The sequence below is a fragment of the Choloepus didactylus genome, chromosome 7 (assembly GCF_015220235.1).
Source record: "Choloepus didactylus isolate mChoDid1 chromosome 7, mChoDid1.pri, whole genome shotgun sequence".
Lineage (NCBI taxonomy): Eukaryota > Metazoa > Chordata > Mammalia > Pilosa > Megalonychidae > Choloepus > Choloepus didactylus.
In genome coordinates this window covers 47,664,996-47,680,853 of record NC_051313.1, presented here as the reverse complement: position 1 = coordinate 47,680,853, position 15,858 = coordinate 47,664,996, and positions in this window count along the sequence as shown.

The following is a 15,858-nucleotide window of genomic DNA, read 5'->3' as shown; positions in this document are numbered from 1 at the left end:
TGGGTGTAAGGTCTAGGAAGTGACTGCCTAATACAAGGTCTTAAAGATGTTTCTGTACATTATCTTCTAGCAGTTTTATGGTATTGTCTTTTATATTGAGGTCTTTGATCCACTTTGAGTTAATTTTTGTGTAGGGTGTGAGGTAGGGGTCCTCTTTCATTCTTTTAGATACGGATATCCAACTCTCCCAGTCCCATTTGTTGAAAAGACTGTTATGTCCCAGTTCAGTGGCTTTTGGGTTCTTATCAAAGATCAGTTGGCCATAGATCTGGGGGTCTATCTCTAAATTCTCAATTCAATTCCATTGAACAATATGTCTATCTTTGTGCCAGTACCATGCTCTTTAGACTACTGGGGCTTTATAATAAGCTTCAAAGTCAGGGAGTTTAAGTTCTCCTGCTTTGTTTTTCTTTTTCAGAATGTTTTTAGCAATTTGAGGTATCTTCCCCCTCCAGATAAATTTGATAACTAGCTTTTCCAAGTCTGCAAAGTAGGTTGTTGGAATTTTGATTGGGATTGCATTGAACCTGTAGATGAGTCTGGGTAGAATTGACATCTTAATGACATTTAGCCTTCCTATCCATGAATGTGGAATATTTTTCCATCTTTTAAGGTCCCTTTCTATTTCTTTTACTAGAGTTATGTAGTTTTGTTTGTATAGGTCTTCTACATCTTTGGTTAAGTTTATTCCTAGATACTTGATTTATTTAGTTGCTATTGAAAATTGTATCTTTTTCTTGAGTGTCTCTTCACTTTGTTCATTTCCAGCATATAGAAACATTGCTGACTTATGTGCATTAATCTTGTATCCTGCTACTTTGGTAAATTTGTTTATTAGCTCCAGTAGCTGTATCATCAATTTCTCAGGGTTTTCCAGATATAAGATTATATCATCTGAAAATAATGACAGTTTTACTTCTTCCTTTCCAATTTGGATGCCTTTTATTTCTTGTCTTGCCAGCTTGCCCTGGCTAGGTCTTCTTGCACAATGTTGAATAACAGTGGTGACAGTGGACATCCTTGTCTCATTCCTGATCTTAGAGGGAAGGCTTTCAGTGTCTCACCATTGAGTATTATGCTGGCTGTGGGTTTTTTCATATATGTTCTTTATCATATTGAGGAAGTTTCCTTTAATTCCTATGCTTTAAAGTGTTTTTATCAAAAAGGGATGTTGGATTTTGTCAAATGCTTTAATGTGTTGTATTACATTGATTTTCTTCTGTTGAACCATCCATGCATGCCTGGAATGAACCCCACTTGGTCATGCTGTATGATTTTTTTAATGTGTTTTTGGATTTGACTTGCAAGTATTTTGTTGAGAGTTTTGCATCTATAATCATTTAGGAGATTGGCCTGTAGTTTTCCCTTTTTGTGGCATCCTTGCCTGGTTTTGGTATTAGATTGATGTTAGCTTCATAAAATGTGTTAGACAGTGTTCCATTTTCTTCAATATTTTGAGAGAGTTTAAGTAGGATTGGAGTCAGTTCTTTTTGGAAAGTTTGGTATAATTCCCCTGTGAAGCCATCTGGCTCTGGGCATTTACTTGTGAGAAGTTCTTGATGACTGATTGGATCTCCTTGCTTGTGATTGGTTGGTTGAGGTATTCTATTTCTTCTCTGATCAGTCTAGGTGGTTCATATATTTCAAGAAATTGTACACTTTCTTGACATTATCCAGTTTGTTGGCATATAGTTGTTCATAGTAACCTCTTATAATTTTTTTGAAATTTCTTCAGGATCTGCAGTAATGTCAGCTTTCTCATTCATTATTTTGTTTAAATGGATCTTCTCTCTTTTTGATTTTGTCAGTCTATCTAGGAGCTTGTCAATCTTGTTGATCTTCTCAAAGAACCAACTTTTGGTGTTATTTATTATCTTTATTGTTTTTTGGTTCTCTATGTCATTTATTTAAACTTTAATCCTTGCTTTTCTTTTCTTGTACTTGTCTTAGGATTGGTTTACTCTTCATTTTCTAGCTTCTTCAGTTGCTCCATTAGTTCTTTGATTTTAGCTCTTTCTTCCTTTCTGATGTATGCATTCAGTGCTACAAATTTAACCCTCAGTACCACTTTTGCTGCATCCCATATGGTTTGATATGTTGTGTTCTCCTTTTCATTCTTCTCTGTATATTTAGCAATTTCTCTTACTATTTCTTCTTTAACTCACTGATTGTTTAGGAGTGTGTTGTTTAACCTCCAGGTATTTGTGAATTTTCTAAGTCTCTGATGTTTATTGGCTTCTAATTGTATTCCATTGTGGTCAGAGAGTATGCTTTGAATAATTTCAATATTTTTTTAAAAAATTTACTGAGGCTTCTTTTATGCCCCAGCATGTGATCTATTCTGGTGAAAGTTCTATAAGCAATTGAGAAGAATGTACATCCTGGTGATTTGGGATGTAATATTCTATATATGTCTGTTAAATCAAACTCATTTATCAGATTGTTTAGGTTTTCAATTTCCTTATTGGTCTTCTGTCTGGTTGATCTATCTATAGGAGAGAATTATGTGTTGAAATCTCCCACAATGATTGTGGAAACATCAATTGCTTCCTTTAGTTTTGCCAGTGTTTGTCTCATGTATTTTGTGGCACCTTTATTGGGTGCATAAACATTTATGATTGTTATTTCTTCTTGTTGAATTGCCCCTTCCATTAGTATGTAGTGGCCTTCTTTGTCTCTCATAACATCCTTACATTTAAAGTCTATTTTTTCTGAGATTAATATTGCTACTCCTCCTTTCTTTTGGCAGTAGCTTGCTTGATATATATTTTTCCATCCTTTCATTTTCAATTTCTTTGTGTCCCTGTGTCTAAGATGAGTCTCTTGTATGCAACATATTGGTGGTTCATATTTTTTGATCATTCTGCCAATCCATATCTTTTAATTTGGGAGTTTAATCCATTTACATTCAATGTTATTGCTGTGAAGGCATTTCTTGAATCAGCCATCCTATCCTTTGGTTTATGTTTGTCAGATATATTTTTCCCTTTCTCTCTTAATGTCCTTTAATGTACCCATACTGAATCTCTTTAGTACTGAACCTTTCTCCATATCTTTCTCCCCTTTCTTCTTTTCTCTTTCAGTAGGGCTCCCTTTAGTATCTCAAGTAGTGCAGGTCTCTTGTTAACAAAATCTCTCAGCATTTGTTTGTGAAAAATTTAAGCTCTTCCTCAAATATGAAGGAGGGCTTTGCTGGATAAAGAATTTTTGGTTGGCAATTTTTCTCTCTCAGAATTTTATATATGTCATACCACTGCCTTCTTGCCTCCATGGTGGCTGTGGAGTACTCACTACTTAGTCTTAGTCTTATGCTGTTTCCTTTGTAAGAGGTGAATTGCTTTTCTCTTGCTGCTTTCAGAACTTGCTCCTTCTCTTCAGTATTTGACAATCTGATCAGAATATGTCTTGGTGTGGGTTTATTTGGGATTTATTCTATTTGGAGTTCACTAGGCATTTATGCTTTGTGTATTTATGTTGTTTAGAAGGTTTGGGAATTTTTCCCCAACAAGTTCTTTGAATACTATTTCTAGATATTTACTCTTTTCTTCCCCTTCTGGAACACCAGTGAGTTATATTTGGACATTTTATTTTATCCCTGAAGTCCTTTTTGATTTTTTTGATTTTTTTCCCCATTCTTTCTTTTGTTCTTTCGTTTTCCATTTTGTCGCCTTCCAGGTCACTGATTCATTGTTCAGCTTCCTCTAGTCTTGTACTATGAGTATCCAGAATCTTTTTAATTTGGTCAACAGTTTCTTTTATTTCCATAAGATCATCTATTTTTTATTTACTCTTGCGATTTCTTCTTTATGCTCCTTTTAGGGTCTTCTTCATGCTTTTATATCCTGTGCCATGCTCTTGTTGTTTGTCTTTAGTTCTTTGATTAATTGCTCCAAATACTGCATCTCCTCTGATCTTTTGACTTGGGTGTTTGGGTTTGGGTTCTCCATATCTTCTGGTTTTTTCATATGCTTTAAAATTTTCTGTTGTTTTTGGCCTCTTGGCATTTATTTAACTTGATAGGGTTCTTTTAGGATATGTAAGCAGATTCAAACACTTCTCTCTAATGTGTGAGATCTACAGCTTGGTGGAGTACACTTTAACTAACCAGCAGGTGTCGTCCATGAGCCACCTATTCCCCTCAAGGCAATACTCCCCAACTTTGTCTTTGTGGTAAGTGTGGGTCTGAGTCTTGTGGGGGTCCAATTGGTGCACCAAGTTTGTGTGTGTAGTTGGTGTTGCCCGCCCTGAATGTGGGGTATTTGTCTGAGCAGTTAGGGAGAGAGGGAGGCTTTAATAATCAAATCTCCCAGGTGTTCCTGGAGATTTAAAGCTGTTGCAATAGTCTAATCCTTCAGTTCAGTCTCACCATAGTTTGTCTCTGCTGCTGACCCACAAGTCCTTGGTATTGGCATATGGTCCTTGGGATTGAGAGTGGGTCCCTTTTCCAAGCCATCCCCTCCTAGGGCTTCTGCTGAGGGAAGACTGTGCTATGTCACAGGTGAGTACCATCCCCAAGAGAAGTTCTGGGCCATAGGGCTATGTAGGGGTGTTCCCAGCCTGCTGATAGGATGGTGAATGAAGCACATTAATTTCCCCCTTTTCACACACCTCTGCCTTCCCTGCTTTGGGACAATTAGCTGCAGGTGCATGAAAGGCTATCATCCACGCCAGATATTGTGGTGTGTGCACATGTTGCTGGAAACACTTCCCATCACACTGGGTTGTTTGGGGCAGCTCTGGGCTGTGGCACTGGTGCCAGGCAGGAGCATTCCCAGCCCACCGGGAAGATGGCTGTAAGGGGACACCCCCTTTTCTTGGGAAGTTATGGTGTTTAGTGAATTTTCTCAGCCACTAGACTTATTGTTTTGTCCCTCAGACCTACCTTAGCTCTGCTGGGCCTCAAATTGCAAGTCTTTGAGGCTTTCTGTAATGGGCTTCTTACAGTAATTGCTTTAGAAAAAGAGAAAAAGATAAAAAAAAAGAAAAAAGAAAAAGAAGGGCCATCCTTGCAGATCTAATGGGCTATTGAAATGCTAAGAGACAAGGAGTTTAGGGCCATTAAGGAACAATCAAGGAAGCAGAGAAACTGGCCCTTCCGACAAGGGTCCTTACCCTCTGGATTTGCATATGCACCTGGTTCTGTTTGAGCCCTGCCCTTCTCCATTTTATGTTCACTGGAACTCCAAAAAGACTCTGTTTTTTTTTTTTTTTTGTTTTGTTTTACTTTTTTTTTTTTTTTTGTTTTTATGTTTTTTTTATTTTTTTTTTTTTTTGTTTGTTTGTTTTTTTTTTTTTTTCTGTTTTTGCTAGCCCTATCTTTTCTCCATTGGGCTGACTGCTCCCAGATTCTCTGGTGTCTGGTCTCAGGCTATCTATGTTTGGAATTTTTGATCAGCAGACTGAGTTTTCAGTCAGAGCTGCAACTGCAGTTCTCCTTCCTGGTTCTGAGCACTGATGGCCCCTCCACCCATGAGACTGGGCCTGGCATGGAGAGGCACAGGTCCCCTGGCCATGAGAACTTACAGATTTTGCTGATCTCAGCCTTTCCACGCATTCATGAGAGTCGTATGAAATATACCCAAGGTCAAATTGCTCTGTGGTGTCTGGTCCATGCAGTTCCTGGCTTTCCCCCTACTGCCCTGGAGAAGTAACTAAAACCTACACCTCACCACTCCACCATCTTGCCCCACCTCCCTCCATAGATTCTTAAAAAATTTTTATTCTGTTAACCTTATAAACAATCTAACATTCCCCCTTTCAGCAGTCAGATATATATTTCCATGCTGTCAATTATGTTCACAATATTATGCTACCATGACTACCATCCATTTCTAAAACTTTTCCATCATTCCAAATAGGAACTCTATTCATTTTAAGGCATAATTAACCATTTTCTACCCTCAACCCAGCCCCCAGTAGCCTATATTGTAGATTCTAACTCTGTGCTTGCTTATTATAATTATTTCATATTAGTGAGATCATAAAATATATGTCCTTTTGTGTGTCTTATTTCTCACAACATGATGTCTTCAGGGTTCAACCACATTGTATCATGTATCAGGAGTTCATTCCTTTGTTGTCTTATGTATTAGGACTTCATTCCTTATCCAGCCATAAGGCATACAAAGTCATTGTATGCATTTTGTTTATCCATTCGTCATTGGTTGGTGGATTCTTTGGTTGTTTCTATTTTTTTACAATTGTCAATAATGCTACCAAGAAGATTGGTGTGCAAATGTCTTTTCAAGTACCTACTTTCAATTCTTTGGGTACACACCTATCCATTATTTACTTTAATATATTTTCTCTCACTCCTTTTGTATTAGTCTCCCAGCTGCTAAGAAAAATACCATACCATAGGTTGGCTTAAACAACAGGAATTTAAATTGGCTCCTTGTTTTGAGGGTAGAAGTCCAAACCTGAGGCATGAGCAAAGCTATGCTTCTCCTAGATAACTGTGGTGTTCTGGGGATGGCTGCTGGTGATCATTGGTTCTTGGCTTTTCTTCCACTTGGCAATGTACACAGCAACATCCTTCTCTTCTGGGTTCCTTTGGCTTCCAGCTTCTGGCTTCTCACAGTGGCTTCTCTCCCAATCTCATTCAGCTTATATAGGACTTCAGCATTCATTATTAAAGCCCAAACTGATTCAGTTAGGCCACATCTTAAGTAAAATTTTGAAGAGATCTTAATTACAATAGGTCCACACCAAACAGAATGTAGACCAAGACCTAGAACATATCCAAACTGTGAAACATAATTCAATTCACTATTCCTTCTCCTTCTTTTCCTTCTTGGACACCAATTATATGTAAATTAGGTTTCTTAAAGTTTTACCACACTTCACTGATTATTGTTGTTTTATTTATTTAAATTCCATTTTCACTCCCTGTATAATTTTGAATCATTCTATTGCTGTTTTCAAGTTCACTAATGCTTTTCTGCAAAGTATAATCTATTAATCACATCGTTTGTATTTTTCATCTCACATCTATAATTTCATCTTTGAAAGTTGGATTTTTCTCTTTTTATTTACTTCATGCCTCTCCTTAATTTTTAAACCATATGGATTGCAGTTACAGTAATCTTTTGAACATCTTTGGGAGTTCTAATATCTGTATCTGTTCTGGGTCAAATTCAATTGATAGGTATGTCTCCACATCATGAGCTCTACTTTCCTGCTCCTTAGCATTCTTGATAATTTTTAATTGAATGCCAGTCATGAATTTTCCATGTTGGTTGCAGGTATTTTTATATTAATATAAATATTGCTGAACTTTGTTATAAGACTAATTCTGTTTATTGGAACAAATTGATCCATTAAGGTCTTGTTTTTATGATTTATTAGGCAAGACCAAAGCAGTGTTCAGTCAGGATTAGATACTCCCCACCTCTGAAGCAAGACTTTTCTGTGTATTCCATCTAATGCTTCATGAATCATGTGATTCTTCAGTCTAGCTCACGGAAACAGGAGAAATATTTTGCCTTGTTTGAGTACTGGACACTGTTACATCTAATGCTGTTGGTCATTCTGTCCCTGTTTCCCAGTAGTTTCCTCACCTACATGTGTGCTGATCAGCATTCAGCGGTTATCTTGAGACATGCGCTCTGCAGATTGCCAGAGCTTTCCCCCTGCTCAGTTTTCTCCTTTCTGTTACCATGGCTTGTGAACTCTAGTCACTTTGGTTTACCCAGGTTCTTGGCTTTGATTCCTTTGCTCAGGGCATCTACTGGGCACAGCCTCGTTTCCCAATCTTCTTCAGCATGGCCTGGAAACTCATTCAAAGCATTAACTTTGGGCAATCTTAGCACTCTCATCATTTGTTTACTACTTGTCAGGGATTGACTGCCTTTCATTTCCTGATGTCCAGTGTCTCAAAAACTGTTGTATTATATATTTTATCTATTTTTCTTTATTTATTTCTTTAGCATACTTCAGTTGTGAGAGCAATTCCAGTCCCTGTTACTCCATCTTTTCTTGAAGTGGAACAATCAAGTTTTTTCTAATTCAGTTTTATTGAGATATATTCATATATCATGCAATCATCCATGGTGTACAAATGTTCACAGTACCATCATATAGTTGTGCATTTGTCACCCCAATCTATTTTTGAACATTTTCCTTATACCAGAAAAAGTAAAAATAAGAATAAAAAATGAAATTAAAAAAGAACACCCAAATCAACCCCCCTCCCACCCTATTTTTCATTTAGCTTTTGTCCCCATTTTTCTACTCATCCATCCATACACTGGATAAAGGGAATATGATCCATAACATTTTCACAATCACACTGTCACCCCTTGCAAACTACATTGCTATACAATCGTCTTCAAAGTGAAGGCTACTTGGTTGCACTTTGATAGTTTCAGGTATTTATTTCTGGCTACTCCAACGCAATAGAAACTAAAATGGGTTATCTACATAGTGCATAAGAATGCCCACCAGAGTGACCTCTCAACTCCATTTGGAATCTCTCAGCCACTGAAAAATTATTTTGTTTCATTTCACATCCCCCTTTTGGTCAAGAAGACATTCTCAATCCCATGATGTTGGGTCCAGATTCATTCTTGGGAGTCAAATCCTGTGTTGCCAGCGAGATTTACACCCCTAGGAGTCAGGTCCCATGTAGGGGGGAGGGCAGTGAGTTCACCTGCCTAGTTGGCTTAGCTAGAGAGAGAGGACCACATCTGAAGAAAAAGAGGTACTCAGGGGGAGATGCAGGCAAAATTGTAAGCAGGTTTAGCCTCTCCTTTGCAGTAACAATCTTCATAAGGGCAAGACCTGAAATACAGGGCTTGGCATACCAAACCGCCAGTCCTCAATGTTTGTAAGAACATCAGCAAGAATCCAGGTGAAGAAGTCCAACACCTCCACATTTTCCCCCAGCTCCTCAGGGGGGCCCTGCATATATATTTTTATTCTCTGCCCAAATTACTTTGGGATGCATCGCTATTTCACACTAACCTACACAAACCTACCAGGTCTTACTTCCTATTAAAAGTTCCATGTAATTATGGCATTTGAACAAACTGTGTGAGTTAAATTGGTTAGGAAATATAGATCCTGCAGCAACTAAACATCTCTTCCCTTGGTCTCACATGGAAGTCAAAGTTTTAAAACACAGTATCATCCTTTACCCTTTGGCCTGATTTGCCCTAGTCCTAATCAGATCTGCTTCATTCATACATCCAATCGAAGTCTGGACTCTTTTTCAGCTTTTTTAACAGTTGCTATGTATGCTAATACTGACGTGCATATCTGCTGAGTTCTAGCTCTGAGTTTCAGGTGTCATTCAGATACCCAAAGTTCCAGGGATCAATCAGGTTATACACAAAGAGATAAGCATCTCAGAATCTGGAGATAGTCATTAGAATTCAGGAATGGATGTGACTACTGTAAGAGCTTACAATCTAGGGATTATTACATTAAGTGTTCCCCTGATAAGCTGTGCTCTAAGATTCAATTCTGAGTTTACACATTGTAGTTAGTCCAAATTGTGATGCATTCTGGTGTTTGCCTTTGTTTCTGGCATAGTTCCCTCAAAATGCTGTCTACAGGATCCACTCACCTCACTGCATGTGTACCAGTTTGAATGTATTGTGTCCCCCAAATGCCATTATCTTTGTGGTCTTGTGGGACAGACATTTTGGTGCTGGTTAGATTTGCTTGGAATGTGCCCCACCCAGCTGTGGGTGGTGACTTCGGTGGGATACTCCTATGGAGGTGTGACCCCACCCATTCAGGGTGGGCCTTATCAGTAGAGCCATATAAAACATGCTGACTCAAAGAGACTGGACTGAGTGCAGCTGGGAGTGATGTTTTGAAGAGAAGCAAGCTTGCTAGAAAGGAACGTCCTGGGAGAAAGCCGTTTTGAGGCCGGAGCTTTGGAGCAGACGCCAGCTGCCTTCCTAGCTAACAGAGGTTTTCCGGACACCACTGGCCGTCCTCTGGTGAAGGTACCCGATTGCTGAGGTGTTACCTTGGATGCTTTGTGGCCTTAAGACTGTAACTGTGTAGTGAAATAAACCCCCGTTTTATAAAAGCCTGTCCATCTCTGGTGTTTTGCATTCTGCAGCATTAGCAAACTAGGACAGCATGTCTCACAGCTTCACTCCTTCTTGCAGTTGCTCAATATTCCATTATATGCACCAAAACAGTTCACCATTCTGGAACAATTATGTTTTATTATTATTTTAATATTAAACTCATAATATCTTTATAATTAGAAGTAGAATGATATGTCATCTCTTAGAACAAGACACTTCCGTGTGTTGAAAAATTATCATAACATACAGATTTTAACAGAACAATTTCCAGTCTTGTGCTGGAAAATTATAGCAATAGATATACAAATCATTATTTTACCAAGTCAATAAAGTACTAACTAGAATATGAAAAAATGTCAAAGTAATAAAGATGTTGCCAATGTGAGTGATATCCTTATTCTTCAATGCTTGTAAATAATGATATAACGATATCCTAGAATAACAGGAGAATAAATACACACTACAATTTTAAAAATCAAATTCTTCTAATTGAATGACACTTTAAAAAAATTTCATTCTATTACTTTTCTCTGTCTTAAAAAACATTTTAACAATTTGTTTTGTTCTTTTTTTCAAGCATTTTTATTGAGATATATCCACATATCATATAATCAATCCAAAGTGTACAATCAATGGTTTACAGTATCATCATGTAGTTGTGCATTCATCACCACAATCAATTTTAGAATATTTTAATTACTCCAATAAAAGGGAGGGGTATATGGGGTATGGGGTATGGGTTTTTTTCTTATTATTTTGTTCTTGATTGACTAAAATTAAGATACCTTGTGTCTCACCACACTGGACCTTATTTATTAAATCATGACTCTAAAACAAATCTTGGTACTAAAGTTTCAATAAGTATAATGCATATTCTCAAACATATTTACTTAATTCACAGCAAGTAATAATTATGTTGAGTATGTTTTGTTTGTACCAGCTTTCTCTGAATCAGATAAGTGTTAGCATCTCATATTTTAAATAAACACAATCCATGTGCTATTTAATCTATATTATTCCCTGTTTGATCATCTTAAATGCACTTTAAGCATATTATTTTCCAAGATATCAACTCAAGATTGTGGCTATCAGTACAATTTATTGGAAGAAACATGTTTAACAGCCATGATATCCTGGAAGTTTCTTGAAATAACAGTATGGGATTTCCTGACTAAAAATACTATAAATCAAATTATATATTTATTTTGTATATATGTATACAATTTTGCACACTATCAAGATAGAATACAAGGCAAACACTATGATTTTTCAAGATAGATTATTTCACTGATGTCATTCAATTTTAATTTATTTATTAACTTGAAATTTTAAGTAATATCGCCTTTGACATCACAGGTTAATACAAGACAAGAAGAAGCAAATATGAGGTAATAAATGTAAGTAATATAAAAGTTCTGATATTTATTTCAAATCAGCAAAAGAAAAACCTTGGTGGCAAAAATTCCATAATTGTTCACTACACTGATCAATTTTTTTCCTTAAAAAAATATTATCTTGCAAGTATGTTTAATGTGTAAATATCTTATTTAGGGTGGTAAAGGGATGAAATCAAATATGAATTTTTTTATATTCTAAAACACATTCTCAAATATTAATAATAGCACGGAGAAATATGCTAATAATTTTGTAGACATAATATCTCTTATTATCCAGAAAAATAATATCATGGGATTACTAGAATCTATGAGGACAAAATTAGAGACAATTCAGAGAAGAGATGACTCTGATTGACAACTCTATAATCCAAAAGCATAACTTTGTGAAGGAAGAGCTTTAATGAGTCTGTGTTTCACATAATAAGTTAAAAATGGCAATATTACCAAGTATGAATATTATTCTAGTTGCAGTGTTTAGTATGCAAAGTGATTACAATATTTGTAATATATACTTTACTTTCTGTGTGAATTAAACAAAGCCATAATTATAACTTTTGAAATTCTTTAATGTTGTTTTTAATTTCAATCCTGTTTTTAAGTAATTATTAACATTAAATAAATTTATTTTCTCACAAGTTATTTAAATGTACCCATGTGACTTAAAGTCATTATCAGAGGTTTACCTTCCTTATATCATCTCCCAAAGTATCATTACCCTGAGAATGTGAGAAGATTAATAAACTTGAGAGGCATATTGATATATGATTACTGCTCAAGATGCAAAGACACAAAAGATGTACAGAACCCAGGAGGAATGCAACATAATTGGAAGAGAAGCAAGTGCAAATTGAGTTTATGGCATATATGAAAACAGAAAAGAACAGCAGAAAGAGATGTAGGAAATGAGAAGGAAGAGTGACAGATGGTCAGAGAATAAACAAAGAAATGCAGAAATATCCAACAGTTAACAGATTAAATAAATATAATATCGAAATATGGGGAAAACATTGAGAAGCAGATATATTCAAGGCTTATTATGAAGCTGAAATTAAAAAAAGTATGTGATAATCCATTTAAACAGTAAAGTGTTACAGTAAAATGTTCTGGTAGAACAGAACAATAATAATAAAAAATTTAGAATGCAAGCAAAAATTAAACATTTCTTTAGAGTTATGTCTACTGCAGTTAAGTCCAATGAGAATAAGATACCTATAGAATACAGAATTTTTTTTAAAACGTCAACAACCCAAAAGTGCACAGAAACTTAAAGAGGAGGAGCGCACATCAAATATATTTATATTTATATTCACATTTATAGTACTTAGAGCCAAATTTAAATACAGTTATTCTAATACTACACATATTTTGACTTTTCATTTTTCAGTTCTTGTATCTTGCTCCAAATAAGTAAACATAATTAGCACTTCTTTTAGTTCACTGAATTGTATACTAACTCATAAAATTTGAAGAGAATATTATGACCAATACAAATGTATTCTATCATTTAAATACTGAGTATATTAATCATAACTTCCTCAGGAAAGTTGAATGGTACTACAAATCCCTAATCAAGCTGTAGAGCTATTAATATTCCCACCCCTCATTATATATGCACTTACAAATGCAGAGTCCCACACCCTTTAATTGCTTTGTCTTGTGGTTGCATGGTAATTATGTACATTTATAAAATTATATTTGCTTTATATATATTTAATTTTAATGACTAAAATAAAAATTTTAAAACTGGAAAATATTATCAAAATAGAATGGATCTCATAACATTCTCTACAGTATATAAACAAAATTAAATGAGATGCACCAGGGTATTTACAGTATAATTTTAAACTTTGTTTCTTTGGCTAATCTTTTTAATTTCCCAATATTTTAGAACTCTGTAGAAAATAGCTCTAGATTTCGAGTAGCCTGTAATTAAAAAGTGCTTTTACATAGACTGAGTAGCAAAAACTGTAAAATAGTCATGATAACAGGTTTTCTTTTCTTTAGATTGTGATTCACATGCTGTCTGCATATAGTCCCCATATTCCAACAGAGATGTGTTCCAATTTCAATGTGCCATTTATGATGTGTATTCTAATATTTATTGATAATTTGAACATTTGCAGTTCAAATAAATATTTTTCATTTATTTTATATTTTTTCAGTTATAGCCATTGGACAAAAATGAAGACCCAGATAGATCTGAGAGTTGACTAGCTTGCAGAACTGCCAGAAATAGATCAATTATAGAAAATGTACTAACCAAGTCAATATAGTTTTAGCCCCATTTACTTAAGTAGCTTAAAAAACTTCTTGATTTTCCCAGTTTTGGGGCTCTCTATTGTCTTCCAGGACTCTAAATTTTCTTTTTTTGTCCTGATTTATATTTTGCCTATTAACTTAATGAATTTTGTTATTTAATTTTTGAATCAGTTAATTTTAGTTGAGTTTATTGTATCTATCATAATTTGACCCTCCTTTATGATCTAACCTGGTTTTTTAATAGTTGGCCTTAGTTAATTTACATTTACTGAGATAACATGACAAAGTCTCAGTTATAGAATTTTATAGCATCATTTATATTTTATACAGATACAAATGTTTTTATTAGGAACTCAGTTTTAATCCCCTTTTAAAATGTTTTCCTATTGATAGTAAGTATTTATTCTTGTATAGCAGTTTCTTTTGCCTCATGTTATTGTGCAATATACTTGGGCTACTCCTTCTTTGGATGCTATTTATTGATTTTTACAACAAATAATAATAAAATAAACTTGTCTTCTCAGCTTTATCCACATCTTTCTCTTATTCATATCTTGATTTTAACCCATAGCATTATTTTTAATAGTGATTTGGTTTGTACTCTACAAATTTAAATGGATTGATTTTCCATTTTGAATAACATCTGGGATTCCTAGCTTTTACTGAATAGGAATCAGCAAGCTTATTGTTCTTTACAACTTCTCTCCATCTCTCCTTTCATTATTATTTATTTGTATTCTTTTGAAATTGTCACAGTTCCTGTCATCTTCATTCGCTTTTGTCACCTTTATCCAAACTGAAATCTTTTCCTTTCATCTAAATTTTCTTATATTCAATATTAATACCAATCTATTACTGCAAATGTCGTCCCTTGGTGGTAGCATTTTGTCTTCTACTAGCTATCATGCGATCTTGTACATCTATACACTTTATGGTAGTATGGAAGTAAAAAGAGAGAGAAGTAACACAGAGATATTAAGGAAAAATTCATGGAACCCTGAATTTTAACTGAAAATGTCAGTCAGAATTCATGTGTCCAGATTGAGTTTGTGCCAGTACGTGTGTGCAGTTTTGTTTCATAGTTGAAATTCCTTTTATTCATCATTTTATTTTTGTGATGTCATTAAATTTTTTTCTATTTTGTGGTTTTATTTTTCTGATGATATTTTTTCATAGGTAGGGAGGTTCGGAGCCTCTTCTTAAAAACATTTTTCTTAGAGGGTCTTTGTATGAGGACCGGCTTTTTACCTGTTATTTGTAATTGACTAGGATGGGTTTTCCTGGATTATCTATTAACAGAAGTGTCCTGTTGAAGGAAAAGTGGAGTCACAAGAGTTTTCTAGGTTTCACTGTTCCCATGACTCTGTCTTTTATTATTTTAAATAAGGAACTTTTTTAAAAATCTCTTTTGCCACTCAACAAAATCTGGTTCAGGAGTATCTCTATATCAGGCTGAGAGTTTCACAAGGTCTTCATCTGAAACTGCTATAATGGAGTAGAGCCCTGCTTCCCAAGTGCTCTCTTTCTTTGCAGCAAAGAGTGACTTTTTTTGAGATTTGTCACTTCTGTGTTCCATATCCCACTTCCAACAGATATTTCCTACTCCTAACGAAGGAGTCAAGATCGACTTCAGTCTTACTGGCAGCCTTACCCACTCAGGGTCTCTGCATTCTGGGAGTGGATATGTCCAGCTGATTACTGCTGTTGCTGGGTCTGGTCCACTTCTCCATTATCCTCTGCTGTACAGCCTCAACATTGAGGCTCTCCTTGCATGTTCTGATGTTGTCAGTTGTCAGTTGTCAGTCCACACCTACATGTAACTTGGGATCTGGGAGGTTTGCTCTGTAGTAGTTTTACCAAAAAGTTTTTTTCCTGTTTTGATGCTTTTCTCCTGGTTATTCACTATGATTTCATGAGTGAGAAGTGAGAAGACTTGGACCTAAGCTTCATTATTTGTACATGGATGATTTAATAACAATAACAAAACTAACATCTTTTGACCAGTGAAAAGTAATGAATACAAATAAATGAAAAAGTATAACACGAGAGCAATAAAAAATTAAATATAAATATATCATAATTCAAAAAAGTTAATACAGTTTTACTTTTATTTCTGTTGATTTGTTTTCCTTGAGAAGAAAGCTCAAAATTTTACA